Genomic DNA, 16,918 nt, shown 5'->3' on the forward strand with positions numbered 1-16,918 from the left:
AAAAGAAGTCCACACACAGAACACAAAAAAAAAGGCGAAATACTAAGAAACATCTAGTGTTTGTATAACGCCTAAGACGTAGGAGGGCCAATCCTGAGATCATGCTGCCACCCATGTTGGGTAAAAGTATCCCTCGCCGTAGCCTCCAATCGTGTACAGACCTCCATAAAGAGGCTGTGATTCTCCATATGTTGTAGAGACGACCATAAACGAAGCGTCCCGGTACATCTGTAGATAACCTGCATAAGAGATGGACTTTTCTCGTTAAAAACCTTATCATTTCTACATAGCCAAAGCGACCAAATAACGGCGAGCGCTCCCACCCTGAGAAGAGTTCTAAACTTGTGTTCGATCCCATGTAACCAGTTGCCAAATATATTAGCAACACTACAAGGAGGGTAGAAGCCAGAAGCTATTTGGACGACTGACCATATAGAACGAGCCAATTTACATTGAAAGAACAAATGTTTTATTGTCTCATCATGCTGACAAAAGACACATTGCGTACTTCCATGCCAATTCCTCTTAACAAGGTTATCTTTAGTAAGAATGACTCCGCGACGAAGATACCATGCAAAGATTTTATTCTTAAGAGGTATTTTCATCTTCCAGATCTTCTTCTTATTATCAACTGGCACATCGGATTGGAGCAAGGCTCTGTACATGGACTCCACTGAGAATTGACCATTCCCTTGTAGGTTCCAGCGAAATTCATCGGACCCTTGTGACAATTGCACCGTGGATAACCGCTGGAGCAGGATGTTCCACGATTGGAGTCTAGGTCCAATTAAATCTCTTCTGAACGACACGTTTGGCGGAAATTATTCCATAACCGTGGCGATAGTATCACCCTTGTGGCGCACAATATTATATAGAGCTGGGTATTGTTCCCCGGGTGAAGCATTGCCTAGCCACTTATCCTCCCAGAATCTAATTTCCGAGCCATGCTTAATCGAGAAAGAGCCATAGCGGAAGAAATATTTCTTCGTCGCCATTAAGCCAGCCCAAAAGTGAGAGTCCCCAGGCTTCCAGTACACCTGCGATATCGCCTTTGAACCCACATATTTTCTCTTTAGGAGAGTTTGCCATACACCATCTTCCGTCAATAACTTAAACAACCATTTGCCGAGGAGGGCCCTATTCTTAACCTCAAGGTCATGAATGCCCAACCCGCCTTGGTCTTTGGGACGGCAAACCACACTCCATTTAGCCAGTCTATATTTCTTTCTCTCGCTATCTCCTTGCCAAAAGAATCTTGATCGAAAGTAATCCAATCTGTGTAAAACTCCTTTTGGCAATTGGAAGAAGGAAATCATATATAGTACCATATTGCTTAGTACTGAATTAATGAGTACCAATCTTCCACCCAGAGATAGCAATTTGCCTTTCCAACTGCTTAGTCTTTTTTGTAGTCTCTCCTCGACGTGTTTCCATTCAGCATTTGTGAGTCTCCGATAGTGTATCGGTATCCCCAAATATGTGATAGGAAACTGGCCCAAGCCGCAGCCGAACAGGTCAGCATACAAATGGGCCTCGTCTTGAGCCTCGCCAAAACAATACAATTCGCTTTTATGGAAGTTGATCTTAAGACCCGAGAGTTGCTTAAAAGCTGACAAAATTAATTTCAGATTTCTCACTTTTTCTAGGTCATGATCCATGAAGAGAATCGTATCATCAGCATATTGAAGAATAGAGAGACCACCATCCACAAGATGGTTCACTACTCCATCAATTTGGCCATCAGCCTTGGCTCGCTCAATCATGACAGCCAACATATCCGCCACTATATTGAATAGCATGGGCGATATTGAGTCACCCTGTCTTAATCCTTTCTTCGTTTGGAAGTAGGGGCCCACGTCATCATTGACTTTAATGGCCACGCTACCTCTGGAAACGAAACTATGGATCATAGCGCGCCACTCTGCAGAAAAACCTTTCATTCTGAGAGTCTGCTGAAGAAAAGACCACTTGACTTTGTCATAAGCCTTTTCAAAGTCGATTTTGAGTACCACCCCATTCAGTTTTTTCCTATGTAGTTCGTGGACTGTTTCATAAAGGATAGCAACTCCATCTAGGATGTTTCTTCTTTGCATGAAAGCGGTCTGTGAAGGGCGAACCACATGATCAGCAACCGAATTTAGCCTAATTGTTGCAACCTTCGTGACTATTTTAAAACTAACATTAAGGAGGCAGATAGGTCTATATTGTTGTATCCTTTCAGCCTCATTAACCTTAGGTAATAAAATAATCTCACCAAAATTTAAGCGAAACAATTCTAGTTGGCCAACATGTAGGTAACCAAACAGATGTAGGAGATCCGATTTGACGACTTCCCAGAAGTTCTGATAGAACTCGGTAGGGAAACCATCCGGACCCGGGGCTTTGTTATGCTCCATTAGGAAGACCGCCTTTCTAACTTCGTCCTCAGAATATGGAGCTGTTAGAAAGCTATTTTCCACATCAGAGACCTGAGGGATGTCATCTGTTCGGGACTCATCCATCGAGAAATGTCCTTCCTCTAGGGCTCCGAACAGTTTTTTATAATAATTAGTGATATAAGATTTAAGTTGCTCATGCCCCTCTATCGTGCCCTCCTCCTGATGTAGGGAATGAATAAGTTTCTTCCGGTGTCTACCATTAGCGACACCATGGAAGTATCTAGTATTCGAATCACCTTTCAAGATAAATTGAGAGTTTGAATGTTGGTACCATTTGAGCTCCTCTTCACGCAGCATGCGAGCTATCTGTGCATTCGATTGACTCTTGGTATCGATTTCATGCTCAGATAGAGGTCTGACCTCAGCTAGAGACTCTAATTCATCAATAATAGATGAAAGACGAAGCTTCTCTTTTTTTAGGATACCCGCCGTATGCCTAGCCCAACCACGTAGGAATTTACGTATTGCACGTATTTTGTTATTCCATTTGTGTATTGGGGTATGTCCGGCAACCGTTTTTTCCCACACCTCCTTAACCATGTCATGGAAGCCATCTCGAAGCAACCAACCAAGTTCAAACTTGAACTTGGCTCTCCGCTGAGGACGTGGCATACCAGCAGTTAGGAGGATGGGTGCGTGGTCTGATAGAGCCTCGATGCGAGGTAGAGCACGAACAGAAACCATCGGGAATTTTAGTTCCCAGTCGGTATCCATTAAAACGCGATCTAGTTTCTCATATGTCGGCTCTGAAATACTGTTTGCCCAAGTGAACTGTCTTCCAATCATGGAAACCTCTCGCAGATCTAGACTGTCAATGACAGCATTGAAAAGGAAAGGCCAATGATCATCAAACCTACCACAGCTTTCCTCAGTTGGAAATCGTAGCAAATTGAAATCACCACCAATAAGAATGGGGTATGGATTATCTTTCACCAGATTAACCAATTCTCGAAGAAAATCAGCCTTGAACTCATCCTGGGCTGCACCATACACAGCGACGAGAGTCCATGTGAAGTTATCAGCCCTGTTGCGAATATGGAGTTTAATGTGAAACTCACCATCCGAACTAGCCAAAACATCCATAGTCCCTGTATTTACGCCAAGTAAAATGCCCCCAGAACGACCTCTAGGCGGTCGTGAAGTCCAAGTGTAGTCTATCCCGCCAGAAAGACGGTTAAGCAGACTTGCTGAGAAATCACGTCTCCCCGTTTCAGAGATAGCCAAAAAGTCTAAATTGAATTCACTATTGCATTCCGCAATGAATAGATGTTTAGCCAAGTCACCAAGACCTCTGCTATTAAAGAACATGCCATTCATGAGGAAACATTAGGAGATTTAGAAACTTTGGCCCTCTTAGAGGGCTTACGACCTTTTTTGGAACGGGAGGCCTTTGATTTACGTCCGGAAGCTGTAAGCTCAATCAATGAACTAAGACCGGGCTCATCTAGGCCAACATCCGAAACCTGTCCTACTAAATGAGAGAGTAGCTGACCATCTGATGTGGCACGCAGCTCCTCCTCATCTAGTTGTGAGATAAAGGACTTGCTAGAAACACGTGGCGTAACCCTTAGGCGGTCATATTCCAAATGTCTCAAGGCATTTGTTGAAACAGAAATATCCTTCTCATTGCTTCCTAGGCTTACACCCACATTATCCAACTTAGAAGCGATGGTTGTAGCGGAAAAAGATAAAAAGGATTTGGTTGACGACATCATACCTTGATTGTCTATGTTAAGCACTGCTTTACGCCGCATAGCCTTTGCCAGGGAGTCCTCATCGGTGTCCATCATCCCGTCATCGGTAACCATGTGCCGGTTACTCCGGCGTGTGGGTGTCACACCCAATGAAGGTAGACGCACAGGATTCGCTGCCGGAGGAGGGGATGAGGGTGAAGTAGCAACCCCCTCCCCGGCGGTCTCACACGCCAGTGCAAGTGACGAGTCCGCTGAAAAAAAAGGCTTTGATGAATAAAACTTGGCTTTTCCCCTAAAAAAACAAATATAGTTTTTTTCGAAACTAAAAAAAAAGGCTGCTACAATACAGTGTTTTCTTTGTCAGTACTAACTGAACTTAGTTTAGCTTTATAAAATAGGCTGCTACAGACTTCTTCCAATTGTGTGGAATAAAATCAAATAGTGATACGGCTGACTGTGGAGTAAAATCGACTAGTACATTAGGCAACAATCAAATTAGATGGGTCAGATGTGCAAAAGAAAAACGATGGGCTATACTTTCTATCGGAGAATACTGCTAGAGACTTGGAATTGAACGACTTTGTGACAAATTGATACAGCAATGTACTGCAGTTTCTACAGAATTAGATGAGCAGGATGTGCCAAAAAAATTGATGTACCTGTAAAAACTCAGATAGAGAATTGATAATGTGAGCTTGAGATTACCATTGACCAGGCGGTGACTTACCGGAAGAGGTGCCGACAGCAGCGAACTTGGCGCTGGTAGCACAGCTTTCGGCGAACTGAATGTACGGCAGCCAGCAGTGGCGGAGCCACCTCCCTGCGACCCGGGCTAGCCCAAAAAATTACTACTAAGCACTAGTGATAATTTATGGTTAAAAGAATTATTTTTTAGGGCAGGTGGCAGCTCACTCTGTCACAGTTCAGTCATGCCCGGGCTGCATTTATGGGCTGGCTCCGCCACTGGCAGCCAGCATAGCCTATAGCTCGCGGACGGAGAAGTTATGTCGATTGGTGAACAGACGCGGAGGGGCTGTGGCGCTGGATCGAGAGTCGAGACCTCCTATCAAAGTTTTAAATAGCGTGCTAAGCCTCTTAGGGGTGGACCTCTTCTAAATATAGCGCGCTAAGCCTCTTAGCGGCGGACCTTTTCTATTTAAAATGTTTCCTCAAGTGTTTGAACAAAAAAACTCTTAACACGGGACATTTTCTAAACGCTATAGCGTGCTATAGCGGAGCTATAGCGGGCTATTTAATGCCTTCTATGCGCCGCGTTATGCGGCATACTGCCGAGCAAACGCACAGGCGAGTCTGACCTGGGCCGGCCCAGTAGTGCACTGTATGGCAGGATAAAAATACACAAAAAATGAAACGCTATAGCGAGCTATTTAAAATATTTCCTCAAGTGTTTGAACAAAAGATCTTAACACGGGAGCTTTTTTAAACGCTATAGCGGGCTATTTAAAATCATGCCTCCTATGCGCCGCGTTATGCGGCATACTGCCGAGCAAACGCACAGGCAAGTCTGACCTGGGCCGGCCCAGTAGTGCACTGTATGGCAGGATAAAAATACACAAAAAATGAAGCTTCGCGCCAGCTCGTAGTCGAACACTGGAGCTCGCGCGGTGGTGAGCGCGACAATACCCAACAGATGACGGACCCTTAGTGAGTTAACAGCATAGTAAAGGTTTAAGAATTATCATCGCGTATAGGCATGCTGCAGGTGACCAAAATGACACTGCAGCAGTATTGTAGCTAATGTATTTTCTTTCAAAAAAAGTACATATTTCAAATTTCGAAAATGTTTTTTGAACGCACGAACACTTTTAATAAACATATGAAATTTTTTCAAAAACTGAATATTTTTCCTATCACACGAACATTTTTCAAAAAAAGTGAACAACTTTTATTTTCGCGAACATTTTTGTCAAATTTTGAACATTTTCTAAAATTGCAAACATTATTTTGAAGCGTGATTTTTTAGAAATAAGAAAAAATTTCAAATTGCGAACATTACCTTGGAAACGTGAACATTTTCTAAAATTTACTAACATTTTAAAACACGAACATTTTTCGAAATTTATGAACATTTTCTGAACGAACATTTTTTCAAAATGTGTGAATTTTTTAAAAAATCTTACAAACATTTTTTAAAATTTGTGAACATTACTTTAAAACACGAACATTTTTTCAAAATGTATGAACATTTTTTCAAAACAAGAACATTTTTTCAAAATTTGGGAATATTTTGAAATTTACAAACATTTTGAAAACGCAAACATTTTTGAAAATTTGAGAATATTTTTTAAAACCTGAACATTTTTCAAATTTTATGAACATTTTATGAAAACACGAACATTTTTTCAATATGTGTGAACATTTTTTTCCAACATGGACATTTTTTGAAAGCTCCAAACATATTTTCAAAATTGCAAAAAATTTGAATTCTAAACATTTTTAAATTGTTGAATTTTTGAAAAAGAAACAAAAAAGGAAAAAAATTTAGAAAGAAACAGAAAATATAAAAACGAAAATTAAAAAAAGAAACAGAAAGGAAAAAACGAAAGAGAAAAAACCTAAAAGAAAACCAGCCACAAAAAACAACAGGAAAAATGAAAAGCCGAGAGAAAACCACCCGTCCGTAAAAGCTATGCTAACCGCTAACAGGCCGGCCCAGATCGCGCCGCTCTCTTGTGACCCTCTGTGCGAAGCCCCGACAGTTTGACACAACGTGCGTCATATAGGATTTCCCTTGAGAGTCATCGTCGACGCGCATGATTGGCATCGAGCTAACAGCAGCATGGGCTTGATGAAGCCTCGAAGGCCCATTTCTAGCATTCAATGCGTGCAAGATAATAGGCCTGCGACCTATCTATGGGTTGTGGTGAAGTGCTACAGAAATTTGGGGCCTGTCGGAGCTGAAGGCCCTATGCGGCTGCACAGGCTGCACTCCCCTGAGCTCGGGCCTGGAGATAACTATAAACAAATCAATTAACTTAAAGGCTATTGGAACACCTAAGAGCATCTACAGCCGGACTTTGGGCGCGGGGATCACTGACCGGATAGGAGAGAGAAGCATAAAATAGCAAAAAAGTTGACCCAACCTGACCCCTCATATCATGCCTATACGCCGGGCTGTCCGCGAACCCCTATATCCATCTCAAATATAGGGAGGATATGAGGGCTCGCAAATGGGCACGGGCGTGCCCGATCAGTCCGCCAGTAGGACGCGCCCCACCCGGGACCACTTTTCTCTTTCTTTATTCATTCTTTTCATTTTTTTTCTCTTCATCTCCACTAATCACATGCAAGTGATCGGACATATGAGGAAGAAAATGAGAGGAGCATGGCTGCACGGACGGATAAATAGGGGCTCAAAATGAACATGCCAGGTCACTAACCGGGCACGTCTGTGGGCGTTTAGGGGTGAAGGAAATATGCCCTAGAGGCAATAATAAAGTTATTATTTATTTCCTTATTTCATGCTAAATGCTTATTATTCATGCTAGAATTGTATTAACCAGAAACATAATACATGTGTGAATACATAGACAAACACAGTGTCACTAGTATGCCTCTACTTGACTAGCTCGTTGATCAAAGATGGTTAAGTTTCCTAACCATAGACATGAGTTGTCATTTGATAAACGGGATCACATCATTAGGAGAATGATGTGATTGACTTGACCCATTCCGTTAGCTTAGCACTTGATCGTTTATTATGTTGCTATTGCTTTCTTCATGACTTATACATGTTCCTATGACTATGAGATTATGCAACTCCCGTTCACCGGAGGAACACTTTGTGTGCTACCAAACGTCACAACGTAACTGAGTGATTATAAAGGTGCTCTACAGGTGTCTCCAAAGGTACTTGTTGGGTTGGCGTATTTCGAGATTAGGATTTGTCACTCCGATTGTCGGAGAGGTATCTCTGGGCCCACTCGGTAATACACATCACTATAAGCCTTTCGAGATTAGGATTTGTCACTCCGATTGTCGGAGAGGTATCTCTGGGCCCACTCGGTAATACACATCACTATAAGCCTTGCAAGCATTGTAACTATTGAGTTAGTTACGGGATGATGTATTACGGAACGAGCAAAGAGACTTGGCGGTAACGAGATTGAACTAGGTACTAAGATACTGACGATCGGACCTCGGGCAAGTAACATACCGATGACAAAGGGAACAACGTATGTTGTTATGCGGTTCGACCGATAAAGATCTTCGTAAAATATGTAGGAGCCAATATGGGCATCCAGGTTCCGCTATTGGTTATTGACTAGAGAAGTGTCTCGGTCATGTCTACATAGTTCTCGAACCCGTAGGGTCCGCACGCATAACGTTCGTTGACGAGATAGTATTTATGAGTTATGTATGTTGGTAACCGAAAGTTGTTCGGAGTTCCGGATAAGATCACGGACATGACGAGGAACTTCGGAATGGTCCGGAGACAAAGATTGATATATGGGATAATAGTGTTTGGTCCCCGGAAGGGTTCCGGAATTCATCGGAAGGAGTTCCGGATGTTTCCCGGAATGTTTCCCGAAATGTTTGGGTACGAGAACACTTTATTTGGGCCAAAGGGGAAAGTCCACGAGGCTTTTGGAAAGTGCAAAAGGAAGTTTTGCGGAGACCTGAGGCTAGACGCCAGGAACCCTGGCGTCTAGGGGGTAGACGCTGGGAACCCTGGCGTCTAGCCCTGGAGTCCGAGAAGGACTCTTGCCTTTCGGGCAAAACCGACTTTGAGGAGGCTTTTACTTCAAGTTTCAATCCCAAGGCTCAACATATAAATAGAGGGGTAGGACTAGCATCCAAGACACATCAAGAAACACCAAGCCGTGTGTCGGCAACCCCGTCCCCTCTAGTTTATCCTCCGTCATAGTGTTCGTAGTGCTTAGGCGAAGCCCTGCGGAGATTGTTCTTCACCAACACCGTCACCATGCCGTCGTGCTGCCGGAACTCATCTACTACTTCGCCCCTCTTGCTGGATCAAGAAGGCGAGGATGTCATCGAGTTGAACGTGTGCTGAACGCAGAGGTGCCGTACGTTCGGTACTTGATCGGGACGGATCGTGAAGGTGTACGACTACATCAACCGCGTCGATAAACACTCCCGCTTACGGTCTACGAGGGTACGTAGACAACACTCTCCCCTCTCGTTGCTATGCATCACCATGATCTTGCGTGTGCGTAGGAATTTTTTTAAAATTACTACATTCCTCAACAAGAGGGTCATATTTGCTATGTCCGGCTATAGATGCTCCAATGCCCCACATCAGTGAATCTACATCCATACTCATATCTTAAATGTGAAACCGGAACCGTTAGGCATCAGACTAGTGATGCCTAGCAGTCTATCAGACCAGTAGATAGCCCTTGGATTGGACTCCATGCACCCTTGGATAACCAGCGCTCTTTCTGTTGAGTGTTCCCAATACTGAAACAAACTAATGCTGATTACATGTGATTCCTCCATAGGATTTTAGCAAGTTGATTAGTAGTCCTTTCAACGTAGGTCCCTCTAGTATCTTGCTTCCATTTAAATCGTTACTTCTTACGTATAATAGCTTCCTACAATCACACTTATAATTTAAATTCCCTTTAATTTAAAGTCTTTTTTATACCATCTTATTTTCCGGGAACTTCCACCAAACAAAAAATTGTTTCTTCTGCTACTAAAATTTGCTTCCAGTGCTAGTGCTTTTGTCCAACAAAAAAAATCCAACATAGTAATAAATCCATTATGTTTCCATTGCTTAGAAAGTTTGCTTCCAATGCAACTGATATTCGCCTCAAAGTAAGAACTTTTTTCGATGTGCGAGGCAGTATTTGCTTCACATGGGAGAAAACTTATTTCTAGGCGGTCATATCACATTAACTAGTTATGGTACCACAAACAATGCTTCATTTTAATTTCATATTTATTTCAATCATATGGAATTGATGCTTCCAACAATACAAATTACAAACTATGCTTTATAATCCATAGCAATTTTTCCCCAAATATTGTCAAGTGGTGTGCTTCCTTTATTTTTCGCATATGATTTCATATGTAATGCTTGTAGTTTTTTCGTTTACTAGAAATTTCATAGCAGTTGTGGTTCCATCCCTGTCTCTCCTTGCTCTGCTTCATCCACCATGTCCGACCTAACCTTGTGAACTCCATTATTTCCCCCCAGAAGTCATCAGGTGACGCTGTTGTCGAGGCACGAGAGTGGGTGGGGAGTAGCGAGGATGGCACCATGACGGGGGCGACACACTCTTAACCTGTGGTAGCCGAGGGCGAATCTTGCTAGTTTGCTTCCAAGCCGATGACGAGAACACTAGCCACTGAGATTGTCGATCTCATTCCACATGTCGTTCCACCGTCAACCACCACGGCATACTCACGATCTGCAAACATTTTCTCCCAGCCTGCACCTGTCGACCTTGCGAAACTTCAGGAAGCATGAGTTGTTGGATTTGACTACAAATAGGAAGCACGGAAATGAAGCAACGTGAAACATTGTAGAAGCACAAGTGTTATACATATGAAGCAAATTGTGGAAGAAACACAACTATGATACTTATGAAGCAAACTAATTAAACGTATGAAGCATGAAATTTTGGGTACATCATATCGAGCAATCAAGCATAATCTGCATACTGGAAGCATAGTTTTTAAAAAGTGGGAATAACAAAAGATTTCTACATGGTCATTTAGACTCAGATCATGAAGATAGCCATTTTGTCCACAATATATTTGAAGTTTAGGAAGCATGAGGGCGCAGAATGAAGCATGGAAACGAAGCAAAACTGAACACACTGAATACAAGGCTCCTCGCGGAATTTATACAAACCGAGGATGCAAAAGTATGACAAGTATGCATCATGTCGTATTGACTGACGATCGTCCATTCGTCCTGGCGAAGAAGGGACGCCGGAGCCAACTACCGGCAACATCAACCTCCTCTGCAGCGTTGGCACGGCTCACAGCCACCTCCTCGGCGGAACAAAAAAGTCTAACATGAATTAGAACATACACGGGGAAGGAAGCTAAGAGCACACATATATAAGACCTACGAAGCATGAAGTCTGAAGGAAAAAAAATCTGTTGCTACCACAACATAGATGTGGCATATTGAAAGCATCCTGTTATGCAAAAAAATAGCACATCTATTTTCAAGATTTGGATGCTGCAATTTGTGATGTGCATATCAATATCATCAACCTAACTAGAGTTATGTGGGCTTACATGAACTAAAGTTGTGGACAGACACAAAATCATCACACGTCCATTTGAATAAAAGTACACTACAATTCAAACATGTCGATTTGTACTTCAAGATTACAGAACCTGGTGCATATAGTATTTGTATGAGTATATAGCAAAAAACTACCACATTACAGGCTACCGTTACAAAAAACTACCATTTATTTTAATGTTTCAAAAATTTACCACAAAATTGTTTGGCGGTTCCAGAAAACCCAAATGAGTGAAGTATTAGATGTTAACCAGGTTTAGGACAGGGTGGGGCCCACTTGTAAGTGTTGACCGTTAAGACCAATAGCGTTGACTGTTAAGGCCCACATGTCATCCACCCAGCCCATTAAAAAAAGTGATAAAACCACACAGGCGGGTCAACTCTCCCGCACTCGACCTCTCCTCTCCCTCTCTCAATAGCGCCGCCGCCACGCCTAGGAACTCAGGCAGCCGCACGCCGGCCATGCCCAGGAGCTCAGGCCGCCGCTGTGCTTCGGCCATGGTCCAGGAGCTTGGGGGCGCCGTGCCCAGCAGCTAGAGCAGCCGCCGCCATTCCCAGGAGCTCGTGCCGTCGTTCCCAGGAGCATCTGCTGCGCCGCGTGCAGCAGCCGGCATGCCCTCGAGCTCCGCAGCCAGAGCAAGGCCGGCCGACACGAATAGGTCCCTTCGCCAGCTCCGACGACAAGCTCGCCGGCGGGGACTGGATTGTTTTTAAAAAAATATACAAGCCCCTGATTGTTGTTTAAAAAAGATACAGGGACCCGATTGCTTTTATGTTTTATGTAGGGACCTGGTTGCCATTTATAAATATGTGGGGTCCATTTGTCATAACCTGTCAATGGTTAAAACTAACAGTCAAAGCTAACTGTCAACCTGACAAGTGGACCCTAGCTCACATAATCCGAATCAATTGTAAACAGCTTGGTCATTTGGGTTTTTTTTGGAACCGCCAAATAATTTTGTGGTAGATTTTTAAAAAAATAAAAGTGGTAATTTTTAGTAACGATAGCCAGTAATGTGGTAGTATTTTGCTAGTACTCGTATTTGTATTTTGATTTTCGAAAAAGGATGGATTTTATTACTCAAATGAAGAATCAAGAGAATGCAATCAGAGTGAGCGCACACCCGGCCTCTGCATAACTAAACATGCACACATCCAAACACCAACACACGCATAAAAAATATCGTCGGCAAATAGCAAAGTCATATAAGACCAAAGTTATGCCTAAGCGAGAAAGAAGAAGAAAAATCTCTGAAGCGATCAAATCCGTGACCGACAAATTACAACGATGACCATATGCACACCAATCAACTCATGACACCACAATGACCACGAGGTTCTTCAACAGCAACTCCTTCAGGAAGGGAACAACGCTCGAGCGTCACCGTCACCGGATCCAACCACCAAAGGTTAGAGTCTAAGTTTTCACCCTGAAGAACCATTCCGAGCATATCCGAGCAATGCCTTCAACAAGGTAACGATGCAACAATATTTTCATTGCCAAGTATAACCAGCTCAGGTCAGACCTAGGTTTTCACCCTGGAGCTCGAGACTGGGTACTCGGGAAGCACCACCATCGAAGTCAATAATGTGTTGTCGCCACCACTTTTCCGCGATTTTAGCAGCTCCATGCGTTGGGCTATAAAACCGACCACGCTGCTGCACAACCATACCCTCCGCGTCAAGCCATCGTCCATAAATTATATCTCACCGTGGAAGTTAACCCGCGGATCTGGAAAGAGTAACCCTCGCAAAGACCTTACGGTGTTCAGCCAATCCGCGACGAGTCTGCCATAACCGGACAGAGTATTTGTACTTTTGATACAACAAAGATATCGAAGGCTAAATTAAGTTGAAGATGCAAGTCGTGAGGCAAATAACATGGTGCAGATGGCATGCACGGCCACCTGATGCTGGCTAGCGCATCAAAGAGGTCGCGCGGCGGGTTCAGATCTGGGCGCTGTGGTGGCTGATCTGCTCGGACACGGTGCGCGGGGATGTAGTTCTGGCGGCGCTGTCGGAGAGGACATAGGGGCAGTGCCCCGGTGGACCGCAAGAACGGAGGCGAGGTCCGACGGGGAAAGGCAGAGGAAGAGAGGATACGGAGAGAGATGAACGGGGGCGAGGGATTAGGGGGCAGTTATGGTAACGTGGCTCCAAGAAAATTGGGTGGTTAGCAGCGGGGTGTGGCTCAGCCGTGCGATTAAACAAGCATCAACGGATCACGAGTGGTCTGAGGATTGATTTGTATCACAGGTATGACATCAACTATCTTAGTCAAGCGGAGGCCAACTTGGCTAATCGTGTCGTTCTTATCAATCTAGGCCCATGTGACACCTGCAAGGCTGCAATCATAGAGCGCCTAACACCTGAAATATGGGCACAAACACCATAGATGCGATGATGAAATTTCCCATTTTCGCTGATCAATTGGTGATTTGTTCTGCATTCAAACTCCTAGCGAGTGACTGTAGCTTAAGCCCGCGTTATCTAGCAATTCCAGATGTGTTCAGTATCCACACACTGAAAGTTGCATCATTTTTCTCACTTGAAGTCGCATTGCCACACAGATCCACATATCCACGGTTTCCCCAATAAGATGGTTCTAAACTAACAAACACCATCAATATAAAATGTATCATCTACCTCCGGACAAACTTGTAACCATATATATTTGGCGCCGAGGGAGGCACTTCATTAAGAACCTCCCTCCCATGGCGACTTGGGCGGCGGCACGATCTCCCCAAGCAAGGCCTGGCACGCATCCTTCCCTCGCCTTGTGGTCGCCCTTTGGACCTGGCCGGGTTAAGCCTGTGCGGATCTGGCAGCGGCGGGGGCCTGGCGCCCTTGTGTGGCTTATCCTTGGGTGGGAGGCTCGAGTGACAGGCGGACGGCGTGGCGCCCCTCCGCACGCATCGCTAGGCTCGGTGCCGGTGGGTGGGCATTAATTGGCATGTCGATTTGCTTTCTTAGTTTTCGGCATGGCCATATGAGACTCCTAATTAAATGATATTTCCATTTAAGTGATATCCAATTTTCTTGAAGGCGTTGTCGTTGAAGAACATCGTTGTCCTTGTGATGTCAAAAAATGGTTGGTGCGGATATGGTCATTGTTCTAGTTTGTCGACCATATTGTTTTGATCTCCTTAGGGATTTTTTGCCCTTTCGCTTTGGCATAGCTTTGGTCTTATATGACTTTGCTCTTTGCCGGCGTGTTTTTGGTGTGTGTGTGTGTGTGTGTTGGTGTTGGCTGTGTGCATCCTAGCTATGCAGAGGCCGGGTGTGTGCTCATGATGTATGTATCCACTTGATACTTCATTTTGAGTCAATAAAATCCACCCTTTATCTAAAATATGCACCCTGATCTTGTGAGTTTGAAGTTGTGAGGTGTGTTTATCTGGATTTACGAGCGTTTCTATGCTCGTCGATACACATATAAGTCATGTTCGCAATCCTGCCAAGGGTAGTGACGATTTCCCGCTCCCTCACTTGAAATGACTTTCAACACAACAACTTCACTTCCAGGGTAAGAAAGTCCCATCTCTGCCATTGAAACTTCTACATCATTAATTTAAGTCATGTAAGCATTCATACAACTTCTTGTCCAACACTAAAATTTTGTAGGTGATGGGGTTAAATGAACTGACTAATGTGTGCAATAGAAAATGGGCTATTAATATATTACTTTCAACTTATGGATTATGATATAGAAAACCACGGGAGAACTATGGGCATATAAGAACTGGATGATCAACATATCATTTATGCTCCAACATGTAGCATCGTCACCATTTTAATTGTTTCTCTACGTTGTTGCATGTGCGAATCTAAATCTCATCCACATGGACAATATTTTGAGGGTGCATGTTACCCACATTGTCTGTCACATATCTTCCAAAGAGAAAAATGAAACATTTTAAAACTCACAAATTATATTCAGAAGATCTTCTTTCCTCTTGAACCGTTTTAGCACATTAGCACATCAAACCAGACAATTATCCTCACTTTTTAGCTCCATTAGTTCCACCGGCAAAGGTTGTGCCTAGAAGCATAAGAACTCCGATAGTTGACAACAGTTCCATGATAGAGACAAATGGATAAGAGAAGGTAACATGAGACAATTAGAAAGATGAGATGGCAGGTATAACTTGAGAAAAATAATTCACTTATATAACATATTTTTATAAGTGTGTTATAAGTCACTATAGATACTAGCAATAAATAAACAAAACCACATATTTTGTAAAATGAAAGTAATATTCATAAAAGTAGTCACTTAACTACCTCATAATAGAGAATTTATCTAGTACGAAGATGAAGAAATGGCATAGCCTAGAATTTTCACATGTAAACTCATTCTTTATCATCTCAACAAGACAAAATTATGAGAAATAAATTTATTTCTATGTGTTAACAAAATTATGACAAATATTCACCTGTAGGAGGGGCCATGAACAGCCATGAACAAATGACAAAATCACTATGATTTTAGTAAGCATGTATTGAACCGAAGTTATTTTGTTGTAGTTAATTAGTTTAATAGCAAAATCAGAAGAAACAATAATGGATACAAAATATCCAGCCTTGAGGTTTCATACATAGTATCAACTAAGTTAACATTTGACATTTGATTTTGTATTTTTCAGGAAAGAAAACAACTATATCAAAAGATAGTACATGCTAAATTAATGTGGCTATGAGTTCATCCATCTAGCATAGGGACAATTATTAAGTTTATATTACCATAATTGGCATGCTAAGTTCAAGTGTAAGTGAACAATTAAGAATCACAATAATTTTATGTGAGCAATCATTTACAAAAATAACTAGATTAGGCTACTCCTACTACATAAAGACAAACGATGAGTGATCACCTGGTAGGTAGAAACTCCTGAAAGGATAGTACTTCGTAGAACATGGTACATCAATTTTTGTGGAATGCATTGACTTGAGTTGAACCATATAGGCACTATCGTGCATATATAAAAAGATTGCATTTGTATCCTCATCATACCCCATCAATTTGTTCCATGGCATCGTTTCCTAATTTTGAGGAAGGGTCTTAAGAATGTTATGCAATGCAACTATCTTTTGGACCAACCATATGGAAACACCTTCAGAATTGACCTCCCTCTGCCACACTTGAATGTCCTGGTAAGACAACATGGCAACACCAACAATACAATCATCTGTCCGTATAATCTGACACTGACATATGCCAAAATCATTCATATTGCGAGGCCCCTTGATCAGGGTAAGCTTCTGCCCCTCCAAATCAAACTCAACTATATCGTCTCTCCCATACCTAGACAACCAGTAAATCACATTGCCAACAAGGGTGTTGGGGCAACAAGGACCATACATAGTCTTAGGTTGAGTCCCAATTGAGATGAGATTGCCCCATCTGCCGGTCTCTGAGGAGAAAACGCGGGCCATAGGTCGTCGAAGATCATGTATGAACATGGACAACAGGACCACTTTGAAGGGGCTGGCGTGGCAGCTGCCGTGCACATGGCCCTCGTCGCCGGCGGCGCAGA

The sequence above is a fragment of the Triticum urartu genome, chromosome 1 (genome assembly GCF_003073215.2).
Source record: "Triticum urartu cultivar G1812 chromosome 1, Tu2.1, whole genome shotgun sequence".
NCBI classification, from domain to species: domain Eukaryota; kingdom Viridiplantae; phylum Streptophyta; class Magnoliopsida; order Poales; family Poaceae; genus Triticum; species Triticum urartu.